This window comes from Sturnus vulgaris, unplaced genomic scaffold, assembly GCF_052056855.1.
Source record: "Sturnus vulgaris isolate bStuVul1 unplaced genomic scaffold, bStuVul1.hap1 Scaffold_157, whole genome shotgun sequence".
In the NCBI taxonomy this organism is placed as follows: domain Eukaryota; kingdom Metazoa; phylum Chordata; class Aves; order Passeriformes; family Sturnidae; genus Sturnus; species Sturnus vulgaris.
The window spans coordinates 7,032,501-7,044,889 of record NW_028276074.1 but is presented as its reverse complement, the minus strand read 5'-3'; positions in this window follow the sequence as shown (position 1 = coordinate 7,044,889).

Genomic DNA, 12,389 nt, shown 5'->3' with positions numbered 1-12,389 from the left:
GACACCAGGTCTACCCAGGGCATGCTGCGGACACCAGGTCTACCCACGGCTTGCTGCGGACACCAGGTCTACCCAGCCATGAAACGGGCAACAGGTCTACCAGGCTGCGGACACCAGGTCTACCCAGGGCATGCTGCGGACACCAGGTCTACCCACGGCTTGCTGCGGACAACAGGTCTACCCAGCCATGAAACGGGCAACAGGTCTACCAAGCTGCGGACACCAGGTCTACCCAGGGCATGCTGCGGACACCAGGTCTACCCAGCCATGAAACGGGCAACAGGTCTACTCACGGCTTGCTGCGGACAACAGGTCTACCCAGCCATGAAACGGGCAACAGGTCTACCAAGCTGCGGACACCAGGTCTACCCAGGGCATGCTGCGGACACCAGGTCTACCCACGGCTTGCTGCGGACACCAGGTCTACCCAGCCATGAAACAGGCAACAGGTCTACCAAGCTGCGGACACCAGGTCTACCCAGCCATGAAACGGGCAACAGGTCTACCAAGCTGCGGACACCAGGTCTACCCAGGGCATGCTGCGGACACCAGGTCTACCAACTCAATGCTGCGGACACCAGGTCTACCCAGCCATGAAACGGGCAACAGGTCTACCAAGCTGCGGACACCAGGTCTACCCAGGGCATGCTGCGGACACCAGGTCTACCAACTCAATGCTGCGGACACCAGGTCTACCCAGCCATGAAACGGGCAACAGGTCTACCAACTCAATGCTGCGGGCAACAGGTCTACCCAGGCATGAATCGGGCAACAGGTCTACCAAGCTGCGGACACCAGGTCTACCCAGGGCATGAAACGGGCAACAGGTCTACCAAGCTGCGGACACCAGGTCTACCCAGGGCATGCTGAGGACACCAGGTCTACCCACGGCTTGCTGCGGACAACAGGTCTACCCAGCCATGAAACGGGCAACAGGTCTACCAAGCTGCGGACACCAGGTCTACCCAGGGCATGCTGCGGACACCAGGTCTACCCACGGCTTGCTGCGGACACCAGGTCTACCCAGCCATGAAACGGGCAACAGGTCTACTCACGGCTTGCTGCGGACAACAGGTCTACCCAGCCATGAAACGGGCAACAGGTCTACCAAGCTGCGGACACCAGGTCTACCCAGGGCATGCTGCGGACAACAGGTCTACCCACTCAATGCTGCGGACAACAGGTCTACCCAGGCATGAATCGGGCAACAGGTCTACCAAGCTCCGGACACCAGGTCTACCCACGGCTTGCTGCGGACAACAGGTCTACCCAGCCATGAAACGGGCAACAGGTCTACCCACTCAATGCTGCGGACAACAGGTCTACCCAGCCATGAAACGGGCAACAGGTCTACCAAGCTGCGGACACCAGGTCTACCCAGGGCATGCTGCGGACACCAGGTCTACCCAGCCATGAAACGGGCAACAGGTCTACTCACGGCTTGCTGCGGACAACAGGTCTACCCAGCCATGAAACGGGCAACAGGTCTACCAAGCTGCGGACACCAGGTCTACCCAGGGCATGCTGCGGACACCAGGTCTACCCAGCCATGAAACGGGCAACAGGTCTACTCACGGCTTGCTGCGGACAACAGGTCTACCCAGCCATGAAACGGGCAACAGGTCTACCAAGCTGCGGACACCAGGTCTACCCAGGGCATGCTGCGGACAACAGGTCTACCCAGCCATGAAACGGGCAACAGGTCTACTCACGGCTTGCTGCGGACACCAGGTCTACCCAGCCATGAATCGGGCAACAGGTCTACCAAGCTGCGGACACCAGGTCTACCCAGGGCATGCTGCGGACACCAGGTCTACCCACGGCTTGCTGCGGACACCAGGTCTACCCAGCCATGAAACAGGCAACAGGTCTACCAAGCTGCGGACACCAGGTCTACCCAGCCATGAAACGGGCAACAGGTCTACCAAGCTGCGGACACCAGGTCTACCCAGGGCATGCTGCGGACACCAGGTCTACCAACTCAATGCTGCGGACAACAGGTCTACCCAGCCATGAAACGGGCAACAGGTCTACCAAGCTGCGGACACCAGGTCTACCCATGGCATGCTGCGGACACCAGGTCTACCAACTCAATGCTGCGGACACCAGGTCTACCCAGCCATGAAACGGGCAACAGGTCTACCAACTCAATGCTGCGGGCAACAGGTCTACCCAGGCATGAATCGGGCAACAGGTCTACCAAGCTGCGGACACCAGGTCTACCCAGGGCATGAAACGGGCAACAGGTCTACCAAGCTGCGGACACCAGGTCTACCCAGGGCATGCTGAGGACACCAGGTCTACCCACGGCTTGCTGCGGACAACAGGTCTACCCAGCCATGAAACGGGCAACAGGTCTACCAAGCTGCGGACACCAGGTCTACCCAGGGCATGCTGCGGACACCAGGTCTACCCACGGCTTGCTGCGGACACCAGGTCTACCCAGCCATGAAACGGGCAACAGGTCTACCAAGCTGCGGACACCAGGTCTACCCAGGGCATGCTGCGGACACCAGGTCTACCCACGGCTTGCTGCGGACACCAGGTCTACCCAGCCATGAATCGGGCAACAGGTCTACCAAGCTGCGGACACCAGGTCTACCCACGGCTTGCTGCGGACACCAGGTCTACCCAGCCATGAAACGGGCAACAGGTCTACTCACGGCTTGCTGCGGACAACAGGTCTACCCAGCCATGAAACGGGCAACAGGTCTACCAAGCTGCGGACAACAGGTCTACCCAGGGCATGCTGCGGACACCAGGTCTACCCACTCAATGCTGCGGACAACAGGTCTACCCAGGCATGAAACGGGCAACAGGTCTACCAAGCTGCGGACACCAGGTCTACCCACGGCTTGCTGCGGACAACAGGTCTACCCAGCCATGAAACGGGCAACAGGTCTACCAAGCTGCGGACACCAGGTCTACCCACGGCTTGCTGCGGACACCAGGTCTACCCAGCCATGAAACGGGCAACAGGTCTACTCACGGCTTGCTGCGGACAACAGGTCTACCCTGCCATGAATCGGGCAACAGGTCTACCAAGCTGCGGACACCAGGTCTACCCAGGGCATGCTGCGGACACCAGGTCTACCCACTCAATGCTGCGGACAACAGGTCTACCCAGCCATGAATCGGGCAACAGGTCTACCAAGCTCCGGACACCAGGTCTACCCACGGCTTGCTGCGGACAACAGGTCTACCCAGCCATGAAACGGGCAACAGGTCTACCAAGCTGCGGACACCAGGTCTACCCAGGGCATGCTGCGGACACCAGGTCTACCCACGGCTTGCTGCGGACACCAGGTCTACCCAGCCATGAAACGGGCAACAGGTCTACCAAGCTGCGGACACCAGGTCTACCCAGGGCATGCTGCGGACACCAGGTCTACCCAGCCATGAAACGGGCAACAGGTCTACTCACGGCTTGCTGCGGACAACAGGTCTACCCAGCCATGAAACGGGCAACAGGTCTACCAAGCTGCGGACACCAGGTCTACCCAGGGCATGCTGCGGACACCAGGTCTACCCACTCAATGCTGCGGACAACAGGTCTACCCAGGCATGAATCGGGCAACAGGTCTACCAAGCTCCGGACACCAGGTCTACCCACGGCTTGCTGCGGACAACAGGTCTACCCAGCCATGAAACGGGCAACAGGTCTACCAAGCTGCGGACACCAGGTCTACCCAGGGCATGCTGCGGACACCAGGTCTACCCAGCCATGAAACGGGCAACAGGTCTACTCACGGCTTGCTGCGGACAACAGGTCTACCCAGCCATGAAACGGGCAACAGGTCTACCAAGCTGCGGACACCAGGTCTACCCAGGGCATGCTGCGGACACCAGGTCTACCCACGGCTTGCTGCGGACACCAGGTCTACCCAGCCATGAAACGGGCAACAGGTCTACCAAGCTGCGGACACCAGGTCTACCCAGGGCATGCTGCGGACAACAGGTCTACCCACGGCTTGCTGCGGACAACAGGTCTACCCAGCCATGAAACGGGCAACAGGTCTACCAAGCTGCGGACACCAGGTCTACCCAGGGCATGCTGCGGACACCAGGTCTACCCAGCCATGAAACGGGCAACAGGTCTACTCACGGCTTGCTGCGGACACCAGGTCTACCCAGCCATGAAACGGGCAACAGGTCTACCAACTCAATGCTGCGGACACCAGGTCTACCCAGCCATGAAACGGGCAACAGGTCTACCAAGCTGCGGACACCAGGTCTACCCAGGGCATGCTGCGGACACCAGGTCTACCCACGGCTTGCTGCGGACACCAGGTCTACCCAGCCATGAAACGGGCAACAGGTCTACCAAGCTGCGGACACCAGGTCTACCCAGGGCATGCTGCGGACACCAGGTCTACCCACTCAATGCTGCGGACAACAGGTCTACCCAGGCATGAATCGGGCAACAGGTCTACCAAGCTGCGGACACCAGGTCTACCCACGGCTTGCTGCGGACAACAGGTCTACCCAGCCATGAAACGGGCACCAGGTCTACTCACGGCTTGCTGCGGACACCAGGTCTACCCAGCCATGAAACGGGCAACAGGTCTACCAAGCTGCGGACACCAGGTCTACCCAGCCATGAAACGGGCAACAGGTCTACCAACTCAATGCTGCGGACAACAGGTCTGCCCAGCCATGAAACGGGCAACAGGTCTACCAAGCTGCGGACACCAGGTCTACCCACGGCTTGCTGCGGACACCAGGTCTACCAACTCAATGCTGCGGACACCAGGTCTACCCAGCCATGAAACGGGCAACAGGTCTACCAAGCTGCGGACACCAGGTCTACCCACGGCTTGCTGCGGACAACAGGTCTACCCAGCCATGAAACGGGCAACAGGTCTACCAAGCTGCGGACACCAGGTCTACCCAGGGCATGAAACGGGCAACAGGTCTACCAAGCTGCGGACACCAGGTCTACCCAGGGCATGCTGCGGACACCAGGTCTACCCAGCCATGAAACGGGCAACAGGTCTACTCACGGCTTGCTGCGGACAACAGGTCTACCCAGCCATGAAACGGGCAACAGGTCTACCAAGCTGCGGACACCAGGTCTACCCAGGGCATGCTGCGGACACCAGGTCTACCCACGGCTTGCTGCGGACACCAGGTCTACCCAGCCATGAAACGGGCAACAGGTCTACCAAGCTGCGGACACCAGGTCTACCCAGGGCATGCTGCGGACAACAGGTCTACCCACGGCTTGCTGCGGACAACAGGTCTACCCAGCCATGAAACGGGCAACAGGTCTACCAAGCTGCGGACACCAGGTCTACCCAGGGCATGCTGCGGACACCAGGTCTACCCACTCAATGCTGCGGACAACAGGTCTACCCAGGCATGAATCGGGCAACAGGTCTACCAAGCTGCGGACACCAGGTCTACCCACGGCTTGCTGCGGACAACAGGTCTACCCAGCCATGAAACGGGCACCAGGTCTACTCACGGCTTGCTGCGGACACCAGGTCTACCCAGCCATGAAACGGGCAACAGGTCTACCAAGCTGCGGACACCAGGTCTACCCAGCCATGAAACGGGCAACAGGTCTACCAACTCAATGCTGCGGACAACAGGTCTGCCCAGCCATGAAACGGGCAACAGGTCTACCAAGCTGCGGACACCAGGTCTACCCACGGCTTGCTGCGGACACCAGGTCTACCAACTCAATGCTGCGGACACCAGGTCTACCCAGCCATGAAACGGGCAACAGGTCTACCAAGCTGCGGACACCAGGTCTACCCACGGCTTGCTGCGGACAACAGGTCTACCCAGCCATGAAACGGGCAACAGGTCTACCAAGCTGCGGACACCAGGTCTACCCAGGGCATGCTGCGGACACCAGGTCTACCCAGCCATGAAACGGGCAACAGGTCTACTCACGGCTTGCTGCGGACAACAGGTCTACCCAGCCATGAATCGGGCAACAGGTCTACCAAGCTGCGGACACCAGGTCTACCCAGGGCATGCTGCGGACACCAGGTCTACCATCTCAATGCTGCGGACACCAGGTCTACCCAGCCATGAAACGGGCAACAGGTCTACCAAGCTGCGGACACCAGGTCTACCCAGGGTATGTAGCGGACACCAGGTCTACCAACTCAATGCTGCGGACAACAGGTCTACCCAGCCATGAAACGGGCAACAGGTCTACCAAGCTGCGGACACCAGGTCTACCCACGGCTTGCTGCGGACAACAGGTCTACCCAGCCATGAAACGGGCAACAGGTCTACCCACTCAATGCTGCGGACAACAGGTCTACCCAGCCATGAAACGGGCAACAGGTCTACCAAGCTGCGGACACCAGGTCTACCCAGGGCATGCTGCGGACAACAGGTCTACCCAGCCATGAAACGGGCAACAGGTCTACTCACGGCTTGCTGCGGACAACAGGTCTACCCAGCCATGAAACGGGCAACAGGTCTACCAAGCTGCGGACACCAGGTCTACCCAGGGCATGCTGCGGACACCAGGTCTACCCAGCCATGAACCGGGCAACAGGTCTACTCACGGCTTGCTGCGGACACCAGGTCTACCCAGCCATGAAACGGGCAACAGGTCTACCAAGCTGCGGACACCAGGTCTACCCAGCCATGAAACGGGCAACAGGTCTACCAAGCTGCGGACACCAGGTCTACCCAGGGCATGCTGCGGACACCAGGTCTACCAACTCAATGCTGCGGACAACAGGTCTACCCAGGCATGAATCGGGCAACAGGTCTACCAAGCTGCGGACACCAGGTCTACCCACGGCTTGCTGCGGACACCAGGTCTACCCAGCCATGAAACGGGCAACAGATCTACCAAGCTGCGGACACCAGGTCTACCCAGGGCATGCTGCGGACACCAGGTCTACCCAGCCATGAAACGGGCAACAGGTCTACTCACGGCTTGCTGCGGACACCAGGTCTACCCAGCCATGAAACGGGCAACAGGTCTACCAAGCTGCGGACACCAGGTCTACCCAGGGCATGCTGCGGACACCAGGTCTACCAACTCAATGCTGCGGACAACAGGTCTACCCAGCCATGAAACGGGCAACAGGTCTACCAAGCTGCGGACACCAGGTCTACCCAGGGCATGCTGCGGACACCAGGTCTACCAACTCAATGCTGCGGACAACAGGTCTACCCAGCCATGAAACGGGCAACAGGTCTACCAAGCTGCGGACACCAGGTCTACCCACGGCTTGCTGCGGACACCAGGTCTACCCAGCCATGAAACGGGCAACAGGTCTACCAAGCTGCGGACACCAGGTCTACCCAGGGCATGCTGCGGACACCAGGTCTACCCACGGCTTGCTGAGGACAACAGGTCTACCCACTCCAAGCTGCGGACACCAGGTCTAACTACTCCATTACGCGGACAACAGGTCTACCCACTCCATGCGGCGGACAACATGTCTACCCGCTCCATGCTGCGGACACCAGGTCTGCCCACGCCGTGATGCGGACCACAGGTCTACCTTCGCCATGCTGCACGCAGCCCGGGTCGCACCGGAGCTAGGTAGACCCGGTCGCCGCGGCCGTCGCAGCGCCCTCGCCCTCGACGGCGGACCCACGCCGCCGGTCCCGGAGGCGGGTAGACCTGGTCGCCGCGGCCACGGCGGCCGCCCATCCCGGAGCCCAGTAGACCTGGCCGCCGCGGGACCGGCCAAGTTTCCCGGAGTCGTGTAGACCTGGTCGTCGCGGCCACGGCCGCCGCCGCTGCGCCTTCGCCGGCGACGGCGGTCCCACGCCACCGGCCCCGGAGCCGCGTCGACCTGGCCGCCGCGGGACGGGCCACGTTTCGCGGATCCGGGTAGACGAGGCATCCTTGTACCATCTCGGAGCCGGGGAAACCCCACAGCCTCTTAACGCTCCGGAGCCCAAGTGCTCCAGCAGCCTTGCCCCGCCCGGCAGAATCGATTTCAAGACCAAGACATATTTTCGACAACATTTTATTTCATCATTTCATTTCATTTCTTTTCATTTCATTTTATTATTTTATTTTATTTCGTTTTGTTTTGTTTTGTTTTGTTTTGTTTTGATTTGATTTGATTTGATTTGTTTCATTTCCTCTTTGCCTTTTTTGAATGATTGCCTCTTCTATTTACTCGGAAAGAAAATCTTTTCCGGAAAACAAAACTCTTGCCAAATCTTATTTGTGATCCCTTTGGGCCCACAGCCGAGCTGACGGAGGGCCTGTGCCCGGTTCTCGCCCTGCTGACACACTGACCCCCCCAAACGGCGTCCTCCCTACCCCACGCCTCCTCCCCCGTCCCCCAGAGACCCTACCTACAGAGCCCCCCCCCCCCACAAAACAGAACCTCACGGGCCGCAGCACAGCCAGGGGAAGCACGTACGTGCAGCGAAACTCGGCCCAAAGCCGCCGCGCCCTGGCACAACTCGCCCTGCCCCTTCCCGCCCCACGGAGGCGGCTGCATCGAGGCGACCGGCGCCGCCGTCGGCAAGCGGGTGGCCGCTTTCGGGCCGGTTCTTCCGCGGAAGGTCTGCAGAGCTCTTGGGGCCTCGGCGCGGGTTTGGGGGGGCCGTGAGGGCTCGCTGTCGAGGCGCCCGGGGCCGGCACGAAGCCGCCTGCCCTCTCCCTGTCCCTGCCCCGTCTTCCGCAGCCACCCATTAACGCTGGGGGCGAGCCCGCCCTCCGCCATCAACCTCCCATGCAGCGCTTTCAGACTTTCCCCGCCCCTGCCCATTGTCGGCTGGGGGCGCCCTGCCCCCCGCCGTCAGCCTCCCTGGCAGCGCTTTCAGACTCTCTCGGGCCCCTGCCCATTGTCGGCTGGGGGCGCCCCGCCCCCCGCCCTTAGCCTCCCTGGCAGCGCTTTCAGACTGCCTCGGGCCCTGCCCATTGTCGGTTGGGGGCGCCCCGCCCCCCGCCCTCAGCCTCCCTGGCAGCGCTTTCAGACGGTCTCGTGCCCTGCCCATTGTCGGTTGGGGGCGACCCCGCCCTCCGCCATCAGCCTCCCTGGCAGCGCTTTCAGACTGCCTCGGGCCCTGCCCATTGTCGGTTGGGGGCGACCCCGCCCTCCGCCATCAGCCTCCCTGGCAGCACTTTCAGCCTCTTCCTGCCCCCGCCCACGGTCCCACCGGGCAGTTTACACGGCGGCGGCGGGAGGCTGATGCCGAGGTCGGCAGGCGGAGAGCCTGGTGCACAAGCAGGGATGGCGGCGGGATGATTGGCGCCGTCTGTCCCTGGCCAAAGAAGCTCTCTGTTCAGCTTTCTCGGAGCCTTTTGCTTGGGTGGCGTTCCTTCCTCCTCCGCCCCGGCGCCGCTCAAGCCTGCGGCAGGGCGGCAGCGCGGCGGGTGGGCGGCCGGGGGGAGGGGGGAGGGGGGGGGGGGAGGGAGGGAGCGCGCGAGCGAGCGAGCGAGCGAGCGAGCGCGCTGCAGAAATGAAGCCCGGAGCAGGGCCCGCGGTCCATTCGAGCACGGGGAGGGGGCGCGACAACGCTGCCTGCTCCTGTCGGGGAGCGCTTGGGGAAGTGGGGTGCCGGCACCATGACGGCGGAGCGGACAGGGGCCGCGGCTGGGGAAGAGGCCGGCGGAGCTCGCCAGTGGATGCTGGCGCACGGAGCCGGCAGGGACACCTGGGCACGGCTGGGACCGAAAGTCGCCCGCCTTCACGCCCCGCCTTTCGCCGGGGGGAAGAAGACGCGAGAGCAGGGCTGCCTGCTGGGCTGCCAGTGCCCGCGGTCATGCCGGACGTGCAGGCCGACCGCCGAAGGCGTGCTCGCCGCTGCAGAGACGACAAGGGGGGCCGCGCGTCCGATGGAAGAGACGGGGCGCCATCGCGCGGCGGCCGGGCTGCAAGGCCGGCCGACGGTAACAGGACTACCACGCCGCGGGCGGCCACAGACAAAGACCGGCCGAGGGCAACAGGTCTACCCAGCATTATGCCGGCCGGTACCAGGGCCGGCCGAGGGCAACAGGTCTACCCAGCATTAGGCCAGCCGGAAAGACGGCCGGCAGAGGGCAACAGGTCTACCCAGCATTCGGCCGTCAGGTACAAAGGCCGGCCGAGGGCAACAGGTCTACCCAGCATTCGGCTGGCCGGTAACACGGCGGGCCGAGGGCAACAGGTCTACCCAGCATTAGGCCGGCCGGTAACACTGCCGGCCGAGGGGCAACAGGTCTACCCAGCATTAGGCCGCCACGTCCAAAGGCCGGCCGAGGGCAACAGGTCTACCCAGCATTAGGCCGCCACGTCCAAAGGCCGGCCGAGGGCAACAGGTCTACCCAGCATTCGGCCGCCACGTCCAAAGGCCGGCCGAGGGCAACAGGTCTACCCAGCATTAGGCCGCCACGTCCAAAGGCCGGCCGAGGGCAACAGGTCTACCCAGCATTAGGCCGCCACGTCCAAAGGCCGGCCGAGGGCAACAGGTCTACCCAGCATTAGGCCGGCCGGTAACACGGCCGGCAGAGGGCAACAGGTCTACTCAGCATTAGGCCGGCCGGTAAAACGGCAGGCCGAGGGCAACAGGTCTACCCAGCATTCGGCCGTCAGGTACAAAGGCCGGCCGAGGGCAACAGGTCTACCCAGCATTAGGCCGCCACGTCCAAAGGCCGGCCGAGGGCAACAGGTCTACCCAGCATTAGGCCGCCACGTCCAAAGGCCGGCCGAGGGCAACAGGTCTACCCAGCATTCGGCCGCCACGTCCAAAGGCCGGCCGAGGGCAACAGGTCTACCCAGCATTAGGCCGCCACGTCCAAAGGCCGGCCGAGGGCAACAGGTCTACCCAGCATTCGGCCGCCACGTCCAAAGGCCGGCCGAGGGCAACAGGTCTACCCAGCATTAGGCCGGCCGGCAGAGGGCAACAGGTCTACCCAGCATTCGGCCGTCAGGTACAAAGGCCGGCCGAGGGCAACAGGTCTACCCAGCATTAGGCCGCCACGTCCAAAGGCCGGCCGAGGGCAACAGGTCTACCCAGCATTAGGCCGGCCGGTAACACGGCCGGCAGAGGGCAACAGGTCTACTCAGCATTAGGCCGGCCGGTAAAACGGCAGGCCGAGGGCAACAGGTCTACCCAGCATTCGGCCGTCAGGTACAAAGGCCGGCCGAGGGCAACAGGTCTAACCAGCATTAGGCCGCCACGTCCAAAGGCCGGCCGAGGGCAACAGGTCTACCCAGCATTAGGCCGGCCGGCAGAGGGCAACATGTCTACCCAGCATTCGGCCGTCAGGTACAAAGGCCGGCCGAGGGCAACAGGTCTACCCAGCATTAGGCCGCCACGTCCAAAGGCCGGCCGAGGGCAACAGGTCTACCCAGCATTAGGCCGGCCGGCAGAGGGCAACAGGTCTACCCAGCATTCGGCCGTCAGGTACAAAGGCCGGCCGAGGGCAACAGGTCTACCCAGCATTAGGCCGCCACGTCCAAAGGCCGGCCGAGGGCAACAGGTCTACCCAGCATTAGGCCGGCCGGTAACACGGCCGGCAGAGGGCAACAGGTCTACTCAGCATTAGGCCGGCCGGTAAAACGGCAGGCCGAGGGCAACAGGTCTACCCAGCATTCGGCCGTCAGGTACAAAGGCCGGCCGAGGGCAACAGGTCTACCCAGCATTAGGCCGCCACGTCCAAAGGCCGGCCGAGGGCAACAGGTCTACCCAGCATTCGGCCGCCACGTCCAAAGGCCGGCCGAGGGCAACAGGTCTACCCAGCATTAGGCCGCCACGTCCAAAGGCCGGCCGAGGGCAACAGGTCTACCCAGCATTCGGCCGCCACGTCCAAAGGCCGGCCGAGGGCAACAGGTCTACCCAGCATTAGGCCGCCACGTCCAAAGGCCGGCCGAGGGCAACAGGTCTACCCAGCATTAGGCCGGCCGGCAGAGGGCAACATGTCTACCCAGCATTCGGCCGTCAGGTACAAAGGCCGGCCGAGGGCAACAGGTCTACCCAGCATTAGGCCGCCACGTCCAAAGGCCGGCCGAGGGCAACAGGTCTACCCAGCATTAGGCCGGCCGGTAACACGGCCGGCAGAGGGCAACAGGTCTACTCAGCATTAGGCCGGCCGGTAAAACGGCAGGCCGAGGGCAACAGGTCTACCCAGCATTCGGCCGTCAGGTACAAAGGCCGGCCGAGGGCAACAGGTCTACCCAGCACCTGCCAGGACGGCAGGGCGCCGAACCGGGCTCCGCGTGCCACCGTCTTGGCCCCCCAAACGCCGACCAACGACGCTTGTGGATGGGGCGCGATGGGCGCGGCGCGCGGCGCCCCGGGTCCCCGCCGGCACCAGGTCTACCTCGCCGCCTGGAGACGGCAGCAAACGGATCCCCCTCTCACCGCGCGCGCGCGCGCGGTGAAGGGAAACCCGCCGCCGCCGCTGCCGCCGCCGCCGCCGCCGCCCGCGCACAGCCAAGCCCCCGCACCGCGTGTCGGGC